The 21,232-nt window shown below is 54.1% G+C and overlaps 1 protein-coding gene across 5 annotated transcripts in view; it reads left to right on the top strand.

Annotated features, from left to right (window-relative positions):
* Positions 1 to 8,063: 8,063 nt before the first annotated feature.
* DISP3 (dispatched RND transporter family member 3) overlaps positions 8,064 to 21,232 on the top strand; it is a 60,382-nt gene continuing 47,213 nt past the window's right edge. For 4 of the 5 annotated variants that reach the window (XM_060170906.1, XM_060170905.1, XM_060170904.1 and 1 more), the window contains exon 1: positions 8,085 to 8,100. The gene's annotated coding sequence lies outside the window, so the exon portion shown is untranslated. Of the gene's footprint in view, positions 8,101 to 21,232 lie in introns of all 5 variants that reach the window. The other variant, XM_007533543.3, reaches the window with a different exon arrangement.

The raw sequence follows: 21,232 nt of genomic DNA, 5'->3' as shown, positions 1-21,232 counted from the left end.
CCAGCCTTTCACTCAAGGCTAGAGGCCCCTCTGGCACAGACTGTTCCTGTTCTGCCCATGCTGGATGTGCCGGAATAGGAGCTGGCCGGGGGTGAACCAGCAGAGCCAGAGTCCTGCCTGGGAAGAAGCCAGAACAGCTCTTTCCTGCTGCCACTGCAGACGTCCAGATGGAGCCTGGTGGTCAGGGTTAAATCTGGTTCCTGGCACCAGTGGGACCAGCCAGACTGGTGGGGACAGAGAGAGGCACTGCCCATCACATGCCAGGAAGCTGAGGCCAGATGGGGCTGGGATTCTGTGTTGAGTCACGGAAGTGCTGGCTCACAAGCAGGTGCACCAGGACCCCCCGGGTGATCCCGGGAAGGCGCCAGGCCCCATAGCGTCAGAGATGACCCTACCCTCTAAAACTAGGCCAGCCCCAGCAGACATTCAGAGATGCTCGCGAGGCCTAAGTGAATTATTTTTCAGCTTCAGCACTGTTCACTCCACCTTTTAGAATCCAACTTAGAAGAATCTAGGCATTATAAAAACATAATTGGGAGCTGGGCAGTGGCACACTGAGTTAAGCACACACAGTACTAAGCAAAAGGATCCATGCAAGGATTCGGGTTCAAACCTCTGCTCCCCACCTGCAGGGGAGTCGCTTCGCAAGCGGCAAAGCAGATCTACAGGTGTCTGTCTTTCTCTCCCCCTCTCTATCTCTCCCTCCTCTCTCAATTGTTCTCTATCTTATTCAGTAAAATGGAAAAAATGTGAAGCAGATCTACAGGTGTCTGTCTTTCTCTCCCCCTCTCTATCTCTCCCTCCTCTCTCAATTGTTCTCTATCTTATTCAGTAAAATGGAAAAAATGTCCTCCAGAAGCAGTGGATTCATAGTGCTCGTACCAAGCCCCAACGATAACCCTGGGAGCAAAATGATGATGATAGTAATAATAATAGCAATAACAATAACAATAACAATAATCAAACTCTGTTTCCAAAATCTGGAACTGTTTCCAGCACACCTCAGTCGATCTGCTTCTTACCATGGCTTCCTGGAGAAGGTGAAATCAGGCCAGGATCTCCAAAGCTAATGTGTTAGCAGATTGAAGAGGGAATAACTTATAAATGTAATTACTCTGTTCCCTGGTGCTGGGACAGTGGGGGAACTGTCTTCACAGACTGTGCTTTTCAAGATCCACACCCCTCCCCCACCACGTTCTCTCTTCCCTTCAGCTGCTCGGCCATCTGGTGGGAAGATCTGATTTGTACATGGTCCTTTTCATCTGGGGTGGAACAAAGAAGTGCCAGAGTCCATGCCTCTCATTGCCTTGCTCTCTCCTCACCCTCCCTAGATGTTCACAAGCTGCCATCCACTGCTGTCCCTGGGGATGAAACACCCTGCTGGCAAGAACTGGGCTGGGAGCGTCTACCCACATGCTTCTAGGAGTTTGAAAGCAGGTGGTGTTTCCATGCCCCCATCTGTGTGAATGCAGAATTAACATATCTGAGACTTCAGGCTTAAGTCCTTATGGACCTGGGTTCAGGTCCTTTGACAGTTCCATCACTGTTGCCACCCACTCCCTCGGACCTTGGAGACTATTTCCCATGGCTTCCTACCAATTCTAAATACGTCCCTTATGCCTGTATTCCCTGGAAGACCATGATTAGAGGTGCTCTAAGGTTCATCGAGCGTCACACCTTCACTTGTTGGGCAGGAACCAGGAGCTAGAGCAAGAGGAGCACCAAGACCACAGTACAAGCTAGAATAGCCCTTGGGGTCTGCTTGCAGGGCTCCTGACTCCTTACCTCCCTCACTCCCCACATCCCTGTACTTCTGCTCCCCTGTCTATGGAAAGGGCACCTGCAGATAGGGTGTGACTCTTATTCTAGACTCTACATAGAAGACAAAAAAAAAACAAACCTGAAGCTACTTTTCATATCTGGCTCATTCTGTGCCAACTTGCTGTGCTGCTCTGTGCTCCTGCAAAGAATCTACTTCTGTGGGGAGATGTGGCTACTGTCCCTCCAGTTTATTTCTATTTATTTTTAAATTTTATATTATCTTTATTTACTGGATAGAGACAGCCAAAAGTCAAGTGGAGAGGGGGAGATAGATTGGGAGAAGGAGAGAGACAGAGACACTTGCAACACTGCTTCACCACTTGTGAAGCTTTCCCCATGCAGGTGGGGGTCAGGGGCTCAAACCTGGGTCCTTGCACATTGTAACGTGCACTCAACCAGGTGCACCACCACTTCTGCCTCCCCCCCCCCATCCCGTTTACATGTCAGCAAATGAGGTCTGAGACACAAAGTTTTCTAGAAGCTACAAGTTTAATAGGGGATTTGTCTGGTATTAAAAGCAAAATGGGGGTGGGTGTGATATTTCTGATCTCTCTATTTTTTGCTTCTAGGGTTATCGCTGGGGCCCTGTGCCTGTACTATGAATCCACTGCTCCTGGAGGCCTTTTTTTTTTTTTTTTCTATTTTGTTGGGTAGGACAGAGAAATTGAGAGAAGAGAGGGAGACAGAGAAAGATAGACACCTGCAGACCTGTTTCACTGCATGTGAAGCTTCCCCCCTGCAGGTGGGGAACTAGGGGCTCGAACCCAGAAAATTGCATGGGTCCTTGCATTTTGTACTATGTATGCTTAACCCGATGAGCCACCGCTCAGCCCCCTGACCTAATCAAGCCGGTCCTAGCAATATTCTCGTGGAAGAACAGCTAAACTTTATGACCAGGAGGCCTCTTCTCTGTCCTGTCCTGAGAAGCAGTCGTTGGTGAATGCCACACCACCCAGCTCATCCCTGTTGGTGCCTGGCCTCTGCTCAGCCCTCACTGAAGACTCAGCAATAGTAGGTCTCCTCCAGATGTGGGGATTTGAGCAGAGGCCAAGACAGGTGTGGAGGAGGGGACCAGAGGTGAGTGAATGCCCATGGACTTGTCACCAGATCCCCTCCTCACCAGGTAGCTAGTGACCTGGGGGGAGCTCACTCTGGCCCTGGCTGCTGCTTCCCTGGAGGAGGCAACAAGGCTGGGGAATGAGTACCAGGCTCCCGCCTCAGGATTCTGAAGGAGGCGGCGGGGGAGGGGGGGAGGGCATCTGTCCACCACCACCCCAACGTGCTCTCCATGACACCCCTGCCTTAACCCAGCACTGTGGCCCTTCCCCAGGCCTCCCTCTCTCCTCTTGAATCCCTGGTCCCTCTGTCCTCCCCTTCAGTGAGCACTCACCTTTGCACCTTCTGAACAGCTTCAGAGAGGAAGGAGGCAACTAGGCAGAGGAGAGATAGCATCTTGGGAGAAGTTCAGACTGCAACAGGATCCAACCCAGACTCTCGCTTTCTCTGGCTGCACGACCTTGAGTTGAATACTCACTTGCCACGAATTCAATTCTGGCATTGTTGCTGAGCTCTTTGAGTCCTCTCTCTCCCATGAAGCGCAATCAGCCTTGAAAGTCATGGAAACGGGACCGACACTTCTGTCACACGTCTCTCTACATATAACTCTCCCCACGTGCGATTCTACATGTGGCTGATTATTAGGTCGTTAGCGATAGCTGTGCTTCTTTTCAGCTGGAAAGATAACTGCAGGCATGTTACAGATAGACATCACTGTAGCTGCTGTTTTTGGGGTGAGGAAACCCAGCCTCCAAGAAATGAATTCACCCAAGGTCACACAGTTAAGAAAAGACTTATAATGGCCTGGGGAGACAGAGCAATGGTTATGCCAACAGACTCATGCCTGAGGCTCCCAGGTCCCAGGTTCAATCCCCTACACTGCCATAAGCCAGAGCAATGCTCTGGTAAATAAATAAATAAATAAATAAATGAAAGAAAGAATGAATAAAACATCTAATAAAAAAAAAAAAACCAAACCCAATTTCCCACTTCTACATAGCTCTTTCTGGCAGGCCTTGGTTCACTCACTTCACTCAGTGGCTTCTGGAAAGGTGAGAGTGGAGATTAGGATAAAGGGCACGAAAGCTCATGTGTTAGCACATGGTAGAGGGGTTATTTGTAATACAAGAACTCTATTCCCTGATGCTGGGGCAACAGAGAGCTTGTCTTAATCAACCAAAATCATAAAGGTCCACAGCACACCCTCTCCATGTACGCTTTCCTTGGGCTGTTCACCCACCTGCTGGACACTGACTTGTATTCAGAGCAGGAAGGAGTGAGGAGTCAGCATTAGGTCATGTCTTATCTGACAGCATGAGTGATAGTAGCAATGATAATAATAATAAGAAGAAGAAGCAGAAACAGCAATATTTATTTAGGGCTTGTTATTTGCTATTAACTGTAGCAAGTCCCCACCCCCCCTTTTTTTCCCTGAGAGTTCTCCTTCAATGTCACTCTCTGACCACTTACCACACTTTCACCATCCCCACTTCATAGACAAGTGACAAGGTCAGCAAGGGCAAGGGACTTTCTGAGGTCAGGGGAAGGGGAGAAGTGACACAGGACTTTCTCAAGAGTGGGGTGAGGGGCCGGGCCCAGGGAGACTGTAGCAGAGAAAGTAGCAGTGCAGGATGGCGGCTGGGAACAAAGCATCCCTTTATAGCATAACGCCCTTCCCAGAGAAGGGCTTTCAATTAGTCCTGAGGACAGAGTACAGGGGAAGCAGCTTATTGGCACCAAGAGCCACTTAAATCAGACCCAGGAAGAACTTCCCCTTATTGTGGGGTGGGAGAGGAGGACTCCAAGGCTCTGCAGCCTTCCAGGTGGTGGCTTTTAACCCCTGGAGGTAAAGGAGTTTTCAGGGGAGGAGTCTGTGAGCCAGGCACTCCCGCCCCTCCCACCAGGTCCCCCACAGGTAGGGGTGGGGAGAGGAGGGAGAGGATAAGGAGGCCTGGGAGGGGATGCTCCTGCCGCCCCACATCTCACCCGCTCCTGCTGCCTGCCAGCCCGCTCCCCTTTATGGCAGACATATTTCAAAGGCCCAGCTCCATTTGCATTTTTAAACCCCCACCTCCACTGACAGCCCAGGGAAATTGCATCCTTGCAGTGGTCCTGGGTACCAGACTCCCACTCTTTTATCACTCTGTGGAGCCTCTGCCTCCTATATCCCCAGTCCTCCCCAGAAGACCCTCCTCCCCCATGGAGGAGCCCACCCACCTGCTGCTGAGACTGTCTGGATGTCCAGGGAGGGCTAGGGGAGCGAGCATGTGTTCAAAGTGTCCGTGAGGCAGCAGAAAGCAGGGACCCAAACCCACCTCAGATTCTTCCTCAGGGAGTGTGGTTATGTCCCCAGGCGGGGACAGAGGGTGCTGCAGCTCACAGGACACAACCACTCAGCTCCTTCGGGCTTGTCAGGCTGAGAGGAACAGCTCAGGAGCCTCAGAACTCAGAGGAGGCACCCAGAAGCTGTCTTCTAACCGTCTTCTAAGAGCAAGCCAGAGCCCTCTGCTCTCCGCTGGGCATGGGCACACTGTGTGTCTCCTGTTGCTTTGTGTGAAGAGGGTCTTTTCTGGTCCTCCATCCTCCCACCCACTCCCAGGGCTCCACAGTCTCTACCTCCCCTCTAGTGCCAGGCCTGAAGGACTGAAGGCTCTAGGGTGGCTACGAGGTCTGTTCCTCTCTCTGCCGTGTAGAGCTTGGCTCATGGTCTGAAAGCTGACTTTTGGTCAAGTCTGTGATCTCTCTGTCCTCTCCCTCTCCTCCTCCTGAATATATATGTATATATATGTGCGTATATATTTTCCTAAGCATTTCTATAGAGACAGAGAGAAATTGAAAGGGAAGAGAGAAATAGAGGGGGGAGAGAAAAAGATAGACACCTGCAGCCCTGCTTCACTGCTCATGAAATGTCCCTCTCACACCTGACAGAGACCTGAACCCAGGTCCATGAACCCAAGTGCATGGTGATATGTTCATTTCTCCTTCAGCCTCCCTTGTTCATCTATGAAGGAAGGGAGCCTCCTTCACAGGAGAAGCTGCCCCAGCCTTGATGTCTGAGGGTGGACAGACCGGGCGTTCCCTATCAGCCTCAATTAGCTTTGTGATGGCTCCCATGGTGCCCTGAGCTCACAGGGAGTGAGTGCTTGGGGCAGGGACAGTGGCTCGGGCCATTGACTTCTCCACATCGAGGGTTATAAATACCAGCGTGTCTGTCGGCAACCAGGCGGCACATTCAGCTCCCAGGAAATGCTCACCAGAGACATGGAAGAGCAGGTGAGGAGCACCACATGCAACTCAAGGAGACGCCCAGAGAGACGCTAAGGAGAGGCAGGTGAGGAAAGGCAAGAGCTGCCCCTGAGGCTAGCGGTGCCCCCAGCCCTGCCTCCCTCTTCTTAAAACAACTGGGTGGGGGGCAGGTGGTGGCACCCCTGGTTAAACACACACATTACAATGTGCAGAGACCCAGGTTCAAGCCCCTGGTCCCCACCTGCAGAGGGAAAACTTCACGATTGGTGAAGCAGGGCTGCAGCTCTCTCTCTCTCTCTCTCTCTATCTATCTATCTCTATCTCTCTCTCTTTCCCTCTGTGGGAGCCGAGCAGTGGTTCCACTGAGCTCAGGCACATGATGTGGGCAGGAGAGAGCCTGGCAGCGATCTCTGGGGTCAGTCTCCCCCTCTGCAAAGGGCCCTGGCCGGGTCTGAGCTGCACCCTGTCCCCTCTATCCCTCAGCCTTGGCAGGGCACAGCCTCCTGGACACCACACAGCATCCCTGTGAGAATGAGAGGAGATGGGGTGATAGCCTCCCTTTAATTTCTCTCTGTGTCTTTATCCAATAATAAAAAAGAGAGAGAGAACCGGGGAGGTAGTGGTGATTTGAGCACCCAGGCAAGGCAGCGACATAGTGCTTCATTTTAAAGTCGTGGTCTTCCCCTGCCCTCACTCTATCCGAGGCTGGGGGCTTCTTGAAGGCAGGTGCTGTTTCATCCATCTCTCTGCCTACCTTGTCTTCCCTGGCACACTCTATGAGAATGTATGACAAGGGCCCGGGTGGTAGCACACATGTTACAATACACAAAGACCTGGGTTCAAGCCCCCAGTCTCCGCCTGCAGGGGAAAAGCTTCACAAATGGTGAAACAGAGCTGCACATGTCTCTTTTTCTTTCTATCTCCCTCCCCCTTCCCTCTTGATTTCCGGCTGTCTCTATCCAATAAATAAATAAATAAATAGATTTAAAAAACTTAAAGGGGGGGGTGTATGACAGACGCCTGGCTCATCCAAGACACCAGAGTAGCAGTAGCCTCCTTCTTCCTGGCTTCAGGCAATAGTCCCCCGCCACCCTCACCCTGCGGTGGAGTTGGCCCTTGTGAAACCTCAGGGTTGGCTCTCCCTGGGTGACACCAATGCCGGTGTCCTCTGAGACTTGATGTGGACACACAGGCCAGGCTGGCACCGGCCCCCTAGTGCCTTCTCCTTGTCTGCCCTCCAGCCCCACCCCTGCCAGAGGTGCAGCTGGAGGGATGCCCGGCCACAGGGATTGGCGTGGCTCTGGGCTCTGGTGCCAGGGAGGTGAATGGGGAGTAAAGGGGACGGTGCCAGGAGCCAGGGCTTGGCAGCTCCCTGCGGTGGAGACCCGGGGATGCCGTGTGGTGTCCAGGAGCTTGTGGTCTGCCAAGGCTGAGGGACAGAGGAGACAGGGTGCAGCTCAGACCCAGCCAGGGCCCTTTGCAGAGCGGGAGACCGACCCCCAGAGGTCGCTGCCGGGCTCTCTCCCGCCCGCACTGCGAGCCTGAGCCCGGCGGAACCACCGCTTGGCTCCCACAGGGGGAGCGGCGGGCAGGGCTGCGCCTGGGGTGCGGGCTGCGGGGCGGCGGCGCGGGGCGGGCGCGGTAAGGGGCGCGGGGGCCCTGGGGGCCCGGCTGCCAGACCCGGAGGCGCGGCGCGGGCGGACCCCGGCAGCTGCGGGGAGTGGCGGCTCGCGGACACCCCCGCACCCCGTGGTAGCAGCCCGGACCCAAACAAAGGCGGGTGGCGGATAAAAGGCGGCGGCATCCGGAGCTCCCGCCAGTGCGCTGGGGACCTGCACCTGCTCCGGCCGCGCGCGGGGGAATCCGGCACCTGAGTCCCGGGGACCCGACTCCTGCTCCGGCCGCACCTGGGGGACCCGGCACCAGCCGCCCCGGTTCGGAGGCGCACCTTCCCCCCGGCTCAGCCTGGTCACCGAGGTGAGTGCGGCCGCCGCTGGGCACCGTCCCTCGGGATGGGGCTGAGGGCGGGGGTGGCGCTGCTCCGAGGTGGGGACCTGCGGGATGTGTGTGTCAAGTTCTCCCGTTCCTTCTCTAGCCAGCCCCGGGGGCGACCCAGCCCCCCACCCCCGGAATGCCCAGTGGTCAGAAGCTGCTCCCCTCTCCCCTACTGCTGGCCAGGCTCCTGCATCAACTCCTCCAGCGGCCAGGGCAGCAAGGTCCGCATTTGGCCAGTTTGATGTCCAGCAACGGCCAGAATGACCATGTCCCGGGAGGCCCTTTGGGCGGTGGGTGGGCGATTGAAGCTCGGTGCTGTCACCCTGGCCGGACACCCGCTGAGTCTTCCGCCATTCTGCAGCTCCGGGGTCCGCCGTTGGCTGGGGCAGCTGGGAGCCCCGAGAGCCAAGCCCACCGCTGGGGGAAGTTTCCCAAGTCCCCCGGAGGCCTGCAGCTGGGGCTGGAGCTGGGAAGGCGCTTGCTGGCGCCACCCTCCTGAGGTTGGGTTGGGGCCACCAGCACCATGGACAGCACCTGGCGGGGGGGGGGGGGGGGGGGCTTGGTGTCCCAGCCTGCAACAAACCACCACACTTAGCAGGTCTGCAGACAGGCCAACAGCCCCCACACAGACCCATGGGCTAGCAGGTGCGCCCACAGCCCACGCAGCTCACCCACTGAAGATCCACCTGCCTGCTGACACACGTGGGCTCTGCCGCAAGCACCACATCCCTCCCGGCCAGGTCCTGCTGTCTCAGTACAAGAGACTCGGTCCCAGACTCAGGGAGCTCTCAGGATGGATACCCAGTGCTTCACAGAGACATCAGTCCTTTAACACACTCACACACACACATGCACACATTTATATGTACACACTCACATGCACACATACTCACATGCGTGCACACACACATGCACACTCACAAGCACACACAGACATACATGCACATATACTCACATTCAAACACACACACTCACATGCACACACACATACTCACACTCACACACACATACACACACACTCACTCCTCCTTTTTTGTCTCTTTTCTCCTTCTCAGCTGCCTTCACTCTTCCCCCAACTTTCCTTCCGACTGGCTCTGGCCCAGATGGTCAGTTGATCTGTCCCCAGGCTTTGCGGTTGACCCAAAGGGAGTTAGCCCCACCCTACTGTCACCCTACCTTTTTCCTTTTGTAAGTCTGACCCCCTACCCCCAAAGCCTCAGCAGCTTCTGCCCCCTCCCTGGGACAAGTCCCAGGACCAGAGGCTCCAGAGTCTCCACAGTCTCTCGAAGGGTCAGGATTCCCAATCCACCCGACCCCATCTGGTGCCACTGCACGACACACACACACACCCCCCACAACTACTTGGCCTCATGATGGCTCTCAGATCTGTGCCTGGGCTGTAGTTTGACACCTGCCCTGCTGCTACTATCAAGGAACCTAGAAACCGGAGCTGAAGAGATGAGACCTGGGTCTTGTCCCCATGACAAGTCACTGCGCTTCTCTGAGCCCCAATTTTCCCATCTGTCCATGGGCAGGGCTGGCTGCGGTCACCTCAGGCCTTTGCAGTTCCTTTCTCTGTGGCAGCTCACTCAGCCCTTCACCAAGAGCCTCTCCGAGGTGTTCCTTCATAGCACCAGAGAGGACAAGTGAGCTGTCCAGGCTGCACAGCTGAGTGTCAGGCTGTGATTCTCCTGTCAGAACGTGCACTGTGCCAACCGCTGCTTTGTCTAGGAGACGTCTGAGGGGATGGAGAGGGGTAGGAGCTTGATCTGAATTCCTAAACCCCCAGGGCCTTGGCAGGAGGGTTGAGGTTCTCTGAGAGTTGAGACATGCCACCTTCTTTCTTATTCATTTATTTGTTATTGGATAAAAACAGAAAGAAATTGAGAGGGGAGGGGGAGATAGAGACAGAGAGACACCTGCAGCCCTGCTTCCCCACTCTTGAAACTTTCCCCCTGCAGGTGGGGGTTGGGGACTTGAACCTGGGTCCTCTTGTACTGTAATGTGAGTGCTTAGCTAGGTGCACCACTGCCTGGCCCCGAGACATGCTGCCTTCTTTCCTCACCTTCCCTTCTGCTCACCTGGTCCTTCAAAGTCAGAGGGAGCTGTCTGAGTGGAGACCCTTCCTCCCTTCAGGCAGACCCTAGACTGACTAAATGAGCTTAAGAAGGGCACTTTAAGGGGACCTGCCAGGCTGCCAGAGGCTTGACTAGCCGTACCCCCCATCCCCAACATCCCGGTAGTGGGCTCTGCCCATGGACAGCTGGCCAGAATTTGGGGCCAGGAGAGCACAGTCATCACTACCTTTTGGCTAAGCAACCACTTCTCACAGCCCTGAGAGCTGAGCACGGCAAAGAGCACCTTCACAGATGCTTGGGGTGGGTGCTGAGAGAGGAGGTGCTGTCCATGCTGGCCACATAACAGAAACAGTGGTGGGGGTGGGGGTGGTTGATGGTGGTGGCACAGTGGTCTAATGATGTCTGCATTGCCACAACTGGGAACTCAGTGATCGGCTTCTTTGGTTCCGCTGCCTGTCTTTGAATCCTTTCCCCACGTGATCCTCAGACTCTCTTTCTCTATACCCTGGAGGGTATGTTGAGGACTGGGGTAGTGAGGTCAGGTACCCTGCAGGTGGGGATGTTGAGGACTGGGGTAGTAAGGTTGGAGTGTCTGGCTGTCCATCTGTCCAGACTAAGAAAAAGAGCTTGTCACTGAAATCCTCCTCCTCCTGCCCATCCTCCCCCAGCTGAGCATCTCTCCTGCCAGAGGAGTTGGGAGTGGCATCAAAGTCTGTCAAAACACCCATCCAAGCTGGGCTCCAAATGCCACGGCCCAGGAAAAATAAACAGAGAGCAGCATTGGCCTGAAATAGAACATTGCACTAACTCACAGATGGGCGTGTTTTCTCCAAGTCACATTTCACGGCCAGGAAGTGTGGCTCATGCTCCAGCTGGTCCTCAAAGGCCCGAGGCACCAATGCTACCAGGGCCAGGGCTGTTACCAGAAGGTGGCAGAGCCTCCCTGAAAGCTCGCTGCCCGCTGGCCTTGGGGAGACCTGCCAGCCACAACCCGGTCCTCACCCACTGTAAGGTGCTCTGGTGGGCAGGCAGTGGTTAATGAAATGTCTCTTCTTCCAAGCTCTTTGGAGATGGGCACCAGATGGGGTGGAGGGCCCGGGTCTCCTGCCTTACAGTGGGAGGGGCAGGCCAACAAGAACAACTGCCATTGGTTAAGTACCTCCTATGCACCAGGTACTAAGCACTCACTGACTAGTCCTGTCTCATGAATCTTGCAGCCATCCCTTGGTATAGAGACAGCCGTCCCCTCTCAGTGTGAGGGCAGACTGAGGCTCAGAGAAGCCAAGGAGCCGGCCCAGGGCTGTAAAGCTAGAAGTGGCCAAGTGACGATGAGTTTGACCTGGAGGAAGAGAACACTCCCATTTTGCCCAAGACTCTGTGCTGTTTGTGGTCATGCCAAGCAACCTGTTCATACAATGATTTTCAAATGAATGTCAGTTCCTCTGCCCCTGAGGTCAGGCGGGAGATGTGATCCGACTTGAGCTTTGCCCAACAACCCTCAGTGGCCCAAGACAGGCACCCATGGCTTAGGGGCTGGGCTAGGCGCTGAAGCTCTTTCCCCGCCCTTGAGAGCCCACATTTGCATGCCTGGGGGTGTGGAGCCAGGCAGGAGAGGTCTGGACTGTGACAAATGACCCCATGAGATGAGGCTGAGAGAGGCTGCTGCAGATGGAGAGTTATTTCAGAGGGTGAGTGGGCTGCAGCACGTTGGTGGCAGAGCTCAGGTAGCAGTAATCCCAGGGCTAGAGCGCGCAGCTCACTGGGATAGCAAGCCTGCTTTGCTGTAGGCATGACCTAGACTCAGGACCCTGGTCCCCCAAATACACACACACACACACACACACACACACACACACACACCATCCTGTCTCTTCATCTCTCTTTCTCCCTGAAAATACCAACCCTGAATGCTGAAATCCTGGTAGTGACAAAAGCATAAAATAAGTAATAACTCTCAGAGTCTCCAGCTGGGGCTCATGCTGTGTGGTAGCCTGGCTCCCTGCAGCATGTGTAAACCCCCTACCCAGCCAGGGTGAGAGGGATTGAACCGGTACAGGCTGTAATCTAGTCGCTTCTCTTCCATGTGGAGCAGTGAACCACAGCTGGCTCCCAGTGCCCTGGTCCTCCCTGCCTGTGCCCTCTGACAGCAAGCCCAGCCCTACTAGCCTGCCCCAGATGCCACCCCAACAGCCACAGAGACAGAGCAGAACTTGTCCTACCCTAGGGGCTGTGCTGCAGGCTTTGCACGCAGTAGCTGATGCAGTCCACACAACACCCTGGGGGCAGGCTTCCTTATTCCACATCATTATGGAAGAGGGTGAGACTGGAGAGGTTGACTTCTCTGGCCAAGGCCCTCTAGCTAGTGAAGGGCCAGGTGGAGCCCTCAGAGCTCCCACTCTGGAGGATGAGGAAGGTGCAGGCTTGGAACCTCAGCCCAGAGGGAGGAGAAGTCTTCCTGCAGGCTGTCTGTGTTGCATCTTCCAGCTTGGAGCCACGTCTGCCAAGACCTGGGAGAATGATGCCCAATGCAGGGGCCTGGCCAGTCCTGCCTGAAGTGTAGGGTGTGGGTCTGCTTCTCCTCAGCTCATGGGAGAGCTTCCCTGGGCCTGCAGGACCTCCAGGTGGGTCCTTGATCTGGGCAACTCTCTTTCCCTTTGGCCTCTTCCAGGGAGAACGTGATTTGGAGAAGGTGAGGGTCTTGCTGTCTGCCACGAATCTCACCACTAGTGATGGGGGCCGATGGGAAGGACTGAGCTTAGGTGACAGCAGGTGCCATCCCAGTTTCTTTCTTTCTTTCTTTTTTTTTTTTTTTTTTTGCCTCCAGGGTTATTGCTGGGGCTTGGTGCCTGAACCATGATTCCACTGCTCCTGGAGGCCATTTTTCCCCCTTTTTTTGCCCTTCTTGTAGCCTTGTTGTGGTTATTATTGTTGTTGCTGATGTCGTTCGTTGTTGGATAGGACAGAGAGAAATGGAGAGAGGAGGGGAAGACAAAGAGGGGGAGAGAAAGACAGACACCTGCAGACCTGCTTCACTGCCTGTGAAGTGACTCCCCTGCAGGTGGAGAGCCGGGGGCTCGAACTAGGATCCTTACTGGGGTCCTTGCACTTTGCACCACGTGCACTTAACCCGCTGCGCTACCGCCCGACCCCCTCCATCCCAGTTTCTTTATTAAAAAAAAAAAATTTTTTTAGAGTTTCTTTTTTTAAATTTTTTTTAGATTTTTAATATTTATTTATTTCCTTTTTGTTGCCCTTGCTTTTATTGTTGTAGTTATTATTGTTGTTGATGTCGTCATTGTTGGACAGGACAGAGAGAAATGGAGAGAGGAGGGGAAGACAGAGGGAGAGAGAAAGATAGACACCTGCAGACCTGCTTCACCGCCTACGAAGTGAACCCCCTACAGGTGGGGAGCCGGGGGCTCAAACCAGGATCCTTTCGCTGGTCCTTGCACTTTGCACCACCGGCACTTAACCCATTGCACTACCGCCTGACTCCCCATCCCAGTTTCTTATGACACTCCTGGGAACCAGGAAGTGAGCTGTATCCTGGGAGATAATGTCCAGAGGCTTGCTCTGGTCTTCTGGGAAGACCCTTCTCCTTAATCTCTTAGCCCATGGTACCTGTCTGGGCAGTCCCAGGGTGTAGCAGGCAAGAGGCAGACAGAAGTGGAGAAGCCATGGCCTCTGTTGGTGAAATTCAGTTGTGTCTGCCCCCCTTACTGCTGGCACCTTCTGCCTAAAGGAATGAGTGATCAGCGAGACTTCACCCAGGCCAACCCCCCCCACACACACACATAAGCCAAAGGGTAAGTGTCATGCCCACAGAAGCTCAGAGGAATGGCCCAGGTGAATAGTATCCTGGGACCACTGAGGTGCCACACCCTCCTGCCCCCCACCTAGCTTGCTGTCTTAAGAGGAGGGGGGTACAGTGGGGAAAGCTCATCCCTGCCAAGCCATCTGCTGGAGGCATCTAGCATACACACTGGCACCTGGAAAATGTGGCCTTTGCCAAACCTTGTTAATAGAGTGGATGGGACTGCCAGCTGGAAGCCAGCCTGTCCTGCAGGAGTGTGGCCATCACCTTGTCCCTGGGGAAGGCAGCGTCCATGGGACTTGGTGTTGGGCTGGTTGTGTTCCTGGACTGTTTGGGAGCATGAAGGCATTTTCCTCTGCTGCTTTGGTGCCATCCTGGGCATTTCTGGTTGCAAGGGTTCTGCAGGGTGGTCACTCCATATAAGGACATTGATTCTAGTGATGGCCAGAGTATTTTACATGTTACCCACCTGCCAGACATGGGCCTTCGAGCTGCCTCGTGCCTTCCCTGTGAGGAAGCTGCCATTATCACCCATGACAGGGTGAAACGTGTGAGGCCAAGGAGAGGATGCTCTTTGCTCAAAAGCCAGGGAGCCAGGACCCAGGTCCAGGCACGTTGTCCTCGGGCCTCACAGGATGGCTGAGGCCCGCAGGCCAGTCTTGGCTTTTAAGGCTGCCTCTGTGATCTGCGTCCTTCAGTGAGCCAGATAATTTGGGACTGGGCTGTGGACACAGGGCTGACAGCCCACTCCTTGACTCCCATGCACAGGTCACTTTGCTGATGTCCAGATGTGGGCAGCATCTGGCAGGCTGGCAGTCAGTGCTGGCTGCCACTCAGCTGTCTCCCCCTCTATGTCCTGTGCAGACACAGCTGGGACCTGCACCCTCTGGTCATGTCTGGATGTGGGAAGTCCCATCTGGAAAGTGCTTACTGCTCTCAGAGCAGCCTCTCCTGACTGTGCAGAGAAGGGTTTTGGGTTAGGTCTCTTCCTCCAGTCCAGGCCTGAGCTGGAGAAAAATCAGGCATTGGAAAAATGTCAGCAACCAGAGGCAAAAAGAAAAAAAAAAAGTCATCCTTCCTTTCTTGGAGGGAAATCTGGGGAGCTGGCAGAGAGCAGGCAGGCTGAAGTCACTGCTGTTCCCTACAAGGCCACCCAGCCTCCTGACCCCGTCTATCGAGGACTCTGAGCTGCTGATCCCAGAGCAGCAGCCGGGAATTAGTGATGAACATGTCAACCAAGAGGGCTCTGTGAGCTTTAATGAGCATGAGAATAGATGTGGGTGGGGAAGTTCACAGAGCCTCTGGGAGGGAAGGAATCAAGTCAAGACTGTGCTGATCTCACAGAAAGTCTTGTCTACAGAGTAAGCACCAGCAAGTGAATGAAGTGTGCTGATAAATGAATGAATGAATGAATGAATGAATGAATGAATGAATGAATGAATGAATGAATGAATGAATGAGTGAATGAATGAATGGCTGACTGAATGGGACATGGAAAGTCAGGACCTTGATTTGGCCAGGTCTGGCCTCATGAACTGACACAGAAAAGGGCCTTCTTCCCATCCCTCAGGACACAACGAGGTTCAGAGGCAGCATGAAGTAGTCCACCCTCCCAGCCTTGCCTGCTGGGTGCCTCAGCTCCTGACCACAGCTGGGGTTGGAACCCTGCAGCCCTGCTTCCTGAGAACTATCCCACCTCATCACCCTCCCAGATGGCTCAGTTGCACCATCTCCCACCCTTTTTAATTTTTTTGTTTGTGTTTTTTTTTTTGACACCTGCAGACCTGCTTCACCACCTGTGAAGCGACTCCCCTGCAGGTGGGGAGCCGGGGGCTTGAACCGGGAGCCTTTCACCGGTCCTTGCACTTTGCGCCACGTGCACTTAACTGCTGCTCTACTGCCCGACTCCCTCTTTTTAATTATTTTTATTTATTTATTGGACAGAGACAGCCGGAAATCAAGAAGCAAGGTGTGATAAAGATAGAGAAGGATAGAGAGACACCTACAGCCCTGCTTCACCATTTGTGAAGCTTTCCCCCTGCAGGTGGGGATGGGGGCTTGAACCCAGGTCCTTGTGCATTGTAACATGTGCACCCAACCAGGTGCACCACCAACTGGCCCCTTCATCTCTCCTTTTGCTACACACCTGTGATCTGACCTTTTGGGGACCCAGGATGCCAGAACAGGTAGCTATCTGAGGGTCTACTGAGTCCAGCCCTCCCATTTGTCAGAAGGGCAAACTGAGGCCCAGGAAGTAGGAAAGGTTTGTCTGAGTTCATAAGCAAATAAGAGACAAAGCCTCCTTGTTCTGGAAGAATTGTGTGTGTGTGTGTGTGTGTGTGTGTGTGTGTGTGTGTGTGTGTGTGTGTGTGTTGGGGGTGGAGGGATGGGGGCTCTCAATAGATTTAAGATAGCATGGCAACATTGAGCCTGGGATTCTCATGCCCAAGTGTCTTCACAGGGTAACTCTTGGTCTCTGGGGTCAAGGCACAGATGTTCCTTATTTCTGGGGGCCTGGGCCTCCCAAGGATATTAAGAGGATTTCAAGGAGAAGAAGAAAGCAGAATTGGGGAGGGTGGTACAGGAGAAGCCACCCCCCCTTCATGAGGGGTATTTCTTGGGGTGGTGCCTCTTCTCTCCTCCCTTCCCTGAAGTCGGCCACGCAGCAGAGCTGTGCTCCAACCATGACCAGAATCCCCTGGGAGGCAGACACTGCCTGCACGCTTGTGTCTGTGTGTGTGTGCACGTGCACACCAAGGACACCAGGAATAGGGAGAACTGACTCCAGACACAGGGTTCTCAAACAAGTAAGACTCTAAGAAAATCCAATATAGCAAAACAAGTACCGAGCTTATCAAGACATCAAGTTCAAATAAATCCCTTTCCTGCTTTGTGCCTCCACTTTCTTGTTTGCAAATTGAAAGGAATTCCAGGGACTAAGGAACTTGTATGAAAATGATCTACAAGCTGTAAGTTTCCTACAGAGATGCAATGTCACTCCATCCCCCCAGGAAGAGTCTGGATCAAGGGCACAAGAACCGTGGCTCTGGCCTGGGGCCACGGGGTACCTCCCTGGGTTTCTCTCATCTGACGCTGGCCTTCTCTGCCCTCCTGCAGACCCAGAGAGCCCTGAGTTCTCAGGGAAGGGGACATTTGGCCCAGGGTTTCTCACCTTCTTCCTGGGGCCACATCTGTTCACAGGCTCACTCTCACTCTTTGCTGGTCAAGGAGAGAGAACCCCACAATGTACCTGGACCTACAGATGTGGGGGTGCTGGGTGTGAGGAGTGAGGGTCTTGGGTGCATTTCCCTAAAGCTGAGAGTGGGGAGGTGCCACCCCCCCCCAGGATACTGCTACCCCCCTACACACTATCAGTTATTCCCACAATTCTTTAGCAAGATCCACACCATGTCATCCTCTGGTAGATTCCAAATCGGGGTGATAATGGCCCTCTTCCTGATTCTGGGTCCTGTTGCCCTGCCAGCAGCTGGCAGGTAGAGGGATTAGTAGCCATCTGAACCCACCCACCAGATGCAGTGAGTGACATGCTGAGAGTCCCACAGCAGGCTGGTGGCAGGGCAGATTCTGGGGACCGTCTCCATCTCTGCTTTCAGGCCCTCCCTCGAGGGCCCTGGACTTGAGCAGGCTGGTACCTAGTTGCAAGGGACTGTTTTGCATATTCCTTAATCGGGTCTCAGAGCAGTGAGCAGGCCTGCAGCTCATCAGCCAGGAAGGAATCCAATTTGGCTTTTATGGCTGTGGTCGTATTTCCTGGGCTCTTTTTATGTTTTATTAACCAAGCGGTCTGGAGGGGCAGGGTGCTGTCTGGCTGCTGGGTCCAGTGGGACTGGGCTTGATTACAACCTCCCAGCCCACCCAGAACTCCGCATAGTGACCAGGACGTGGATGTGGGACGGGGTTGGGGAGTGGGCAGAGGGCGGGCTGGACAGCTGAACCAAGGCAGTGAGGGTATGCAGGAACCTCCAGATAAGGGGTGTCTAGGGGCCTGACTGCATTTCACAGGTTCTGTGAGTGTTCCTGGTTTTATTAAGCTTTTATTGCCTTTTCTGTAGAGATGATGAGGCTGCTTGGTGGATGCCAGGAGCCAGGAGCCGGGGCTGATGGGTCTGGACCATGAGACCAGAGCTGTGCAGGAGGGAAGGTGGGGGGCAGGGGGCCAACCGGGTGGAATTGGTTTTGGCAGTAGCGTGCAGTGGCTAACGGGCTGTGGGTGCTGTGGGTCCCAGTCTGTAGCTGCTTTGGAGGACCCAGGCTGTGTTAGAGATGACCAGGAAAAGAACAGGGTGCCCAGCACCCGGCTGTGCTCAGTAGATGGGGACCTCCTTGCCCCAGCTACTTACATAGACCCTGTCAGTAGCCTTGACCCTCAGTAGTGAGTCCTTGCCCCTCAGTTCTTCTTACTCATCAGCCATTGCTTTCTCCTTTCTCTTCTTTCTCCTCCTACTTCTTCCTCCTCCTATTCCTCCTCTCCTTCCTCCTCTTATTCCCTCCTCCTGTTCTTATTCTTATTCTTTTAATTTTTAAAAATATTTACTTATTTATTTATTCCCTTTTGTTGCCCTTGTTTTTTATTGCTATAGTTATTATTGTTGTTGATATTGATGTCGTTGTTATTGGATAGGACAGAGAGAAATAGAGAGAGGAGCAGAAGACAGAGAGGGGGAGAGAAAGATAGACACCTGCAAACCTGCTTCACCGCCTGTGAAGCGACTCCCCTGTAGGTGGAGAGCCGAGGGCTCGAACTGGGATCCTTATACCGATCCTTGCGCTTTGCACCACGTGCACTTAACCCACTGTGCTACCACCCAATTCCCTCTTATTCTTATTTCTTTTGCTTCCAGGGTTTTCACTGGAGTTGGTACCAGCACTATGAATCCACCGCTCCTAGGAGCCATTTTTTTTCCATTTTATTTGATAGCACTGAGAGAAATTGAGAGGGGAGGGGAAGACAGAAAGGGGGAGAGAAAGACAGACACCTGCAGACCTGCTTCACTCCTTAGAAGCATCCCTGCTGCAGGTGGGGAGCCAGAGCTCGAACCTGGGTCCTTGCACAAGTCCTTGAGCTTAGTATTATGTGTACTTAACTGAGTGCACCACTGCCTGGCTCTCCTCCTCTTCTTGTTCTTCTCCTTCCTCCTTCTCCTCCTCTCTCTCCTCCTCTTCCTTCTCCTCTTCTTCTCCTCCCAATAAAGAAGCCAGAGAACCATGCAGTGCATGCAGTGTCCAGCACTGAGTTGGGAGCCTCAGGCACACAAGTCTTGTGTCTTTCCTGCTGAGCTATTTTCCCACTTTCCTTTTGCTGCCTGTCCCATGCTCCCACCCCCAGGAAGGGGGTGGGGGTGGCACATCCCTGCACACTCTTTGTCCTCTTCTCTGGATAGAGTCCTGTTCCTGGCTCAGATACCATCCTCTGCTCCCTCCTTACCACTGGAGGAAGAGGCGTGAAGCTGACTGAGCCCAGGAGAGCCATCCAGCAGCCTGAGACCTTCCCCAGCGGGGAGGGGTGGGGACAAGTCTGCAGAAAGCCCAGGTGAGCCTGTAGGGGGAGAGGAGGTCAGTGGCTACCTCATTTGTGGGCAGAGGTTGTTAAGGATTGGACTTGTGCCCAGGGTGACAGGTCTTTCAAAGAAGAGCCCTGCAGAGCCCTCTGGGGGCAGGTGGTCCACACAGGTCCTAGCTGGCGCCTCCTCTGCCCGGCACAGGGCTTTGCATCTTAACCAATGCTGGTGGCTGCCTGCTCCATATTCAGGTCCTGGGCTCTGGATGGGAATGAGCAGAGAGCCAGGTCGGCTGACGTGTAGACCCACCCTGGGCAGGCGCCAGCTTCCAGCTCTTCCGTTCAGGTATGGTCGTGATGATCATCCTGGCTGCCGGACTCAGCCAGCGGACATCACAGCCCGTCTGGAATGGAGGACCAGACTTGCTCCAGGCACCCACCTGCACAGACCCAAGGCGTGAGCCAGGTCCAGCTGGGCTCGCTCCCACTTGTGCCCATTTCCCTCTGTGCCTGCTTGTCCTCCGAGGGTTGAGAAGGACCAGCTCCGTCCCACTGAGCCCACCAAAGAATGAACAAATTGGGGGACCGGCATGAATGGCTGTGATCATTAATGTTGGCTCCCTGGCACTGATTGGGGTGTTCCCAGGTGACATATGACCGGAACAAAGCTTGTTTGCCTGATATATATTGAGCCAGTGCCCACAGTTGCCTCACCAGCTGTCAACCCGGGCAGGCCAGCCGTTCTTCACGTTCTTCACGTGCTCCCCAGCCCTGCCCCTGCCCCTTGCTGAGAAAGGAGGGACTTGGAAGGCCCCAGCAGGGACCTCACCATACCACACCCCAGATCCTGCCCCTATTCCCCTCCTCCCTGGCCACCTTGTACCCAGGGCCTGGGTTCTCTGTGGGTGCAGGAACCAGTCCTATACCTCCCTCTTCATCTCCTGCCTTCTCCAAGCAGATCCAGCCGGCAAGGGTGGCGTTTTTCTTGGGGAGGGGCAGGCAGCTGGTCTGAGGGGTGTAGGTGCAGGCAGCTACCTCAGTTGCAGCCAGACCACCAGGCATCTTTGGCACTGGCACAAGGAGAACCCTGTAGAAGGCCGGGAGGTTTCTCGCTGGGGAGCGCTCAGGCCTGAGCTGATGGCCTCTGCTGTCATTGTCTGAGATTCCGGGGAGGACTTGGCTTCTCAGGAAAGGGCTCTTAGAAGGCTGTGGGGTCCAGCTGCTAGCATGCCACCACCACCCACCCCCCCGCACCCCGACTTTCCTTCTGGGCTGCTTTGTCTTCTCTTGTATTAGTCAGGGTTCTCCAGAGAAACAGAAGTGATGGGGTGGAGAAAGAAAGCTGTAGGGGCAGGTGGTGGTGCATGTGATTAATCACTCACATTACAGTGAGTAAGGACTCGGGTTCAAGCCAGTGTTCCCCACGTGCAAAAGGGGAAAGCTTAATGAGTGGTAAAGCAGGGCTAAAGGTGTCATTCTGTCTTTCTCTCTATCTCCCCTTCCTTTACAATTCCTTTGTCTCTATCCAATAGTAAATAAATAAACATCTTAATTTTTTTTTCTGGACTTCCTATCTGGCATCAGCAACCCCAAGTCCAAGAAGCACAGGTGTTCCAGTCTGGTCCTCAAGACTGGACAAAGCCAGTGTCCCAGTTCAAGCAACCAGCAGACAAGCTTTCCTTCCCACTCAGAGTCTTTATTCTT

The sequence above is a fragment of the Erinaceus europaeus genome, chromosome 13 (genome assembly GCF_950295315.1).
Source record: "Erinaceus europaeus chromosome 13, mEriEur2.1, whole genome shotgun sequence".
NCBI classification, from domain to species: domain Eukaryota; kingdom Metazoa; phylum Chordata; class Mammalia; order Eulipotyphla; family Erinaceidae; genus Erinaceus; species Erinaceus europaeus.
The sequence above is the reverse complement of the archived record's forward strand: the minus strand, read 5'-3'. Positions and strand labels throughout refer to the sequence as shown.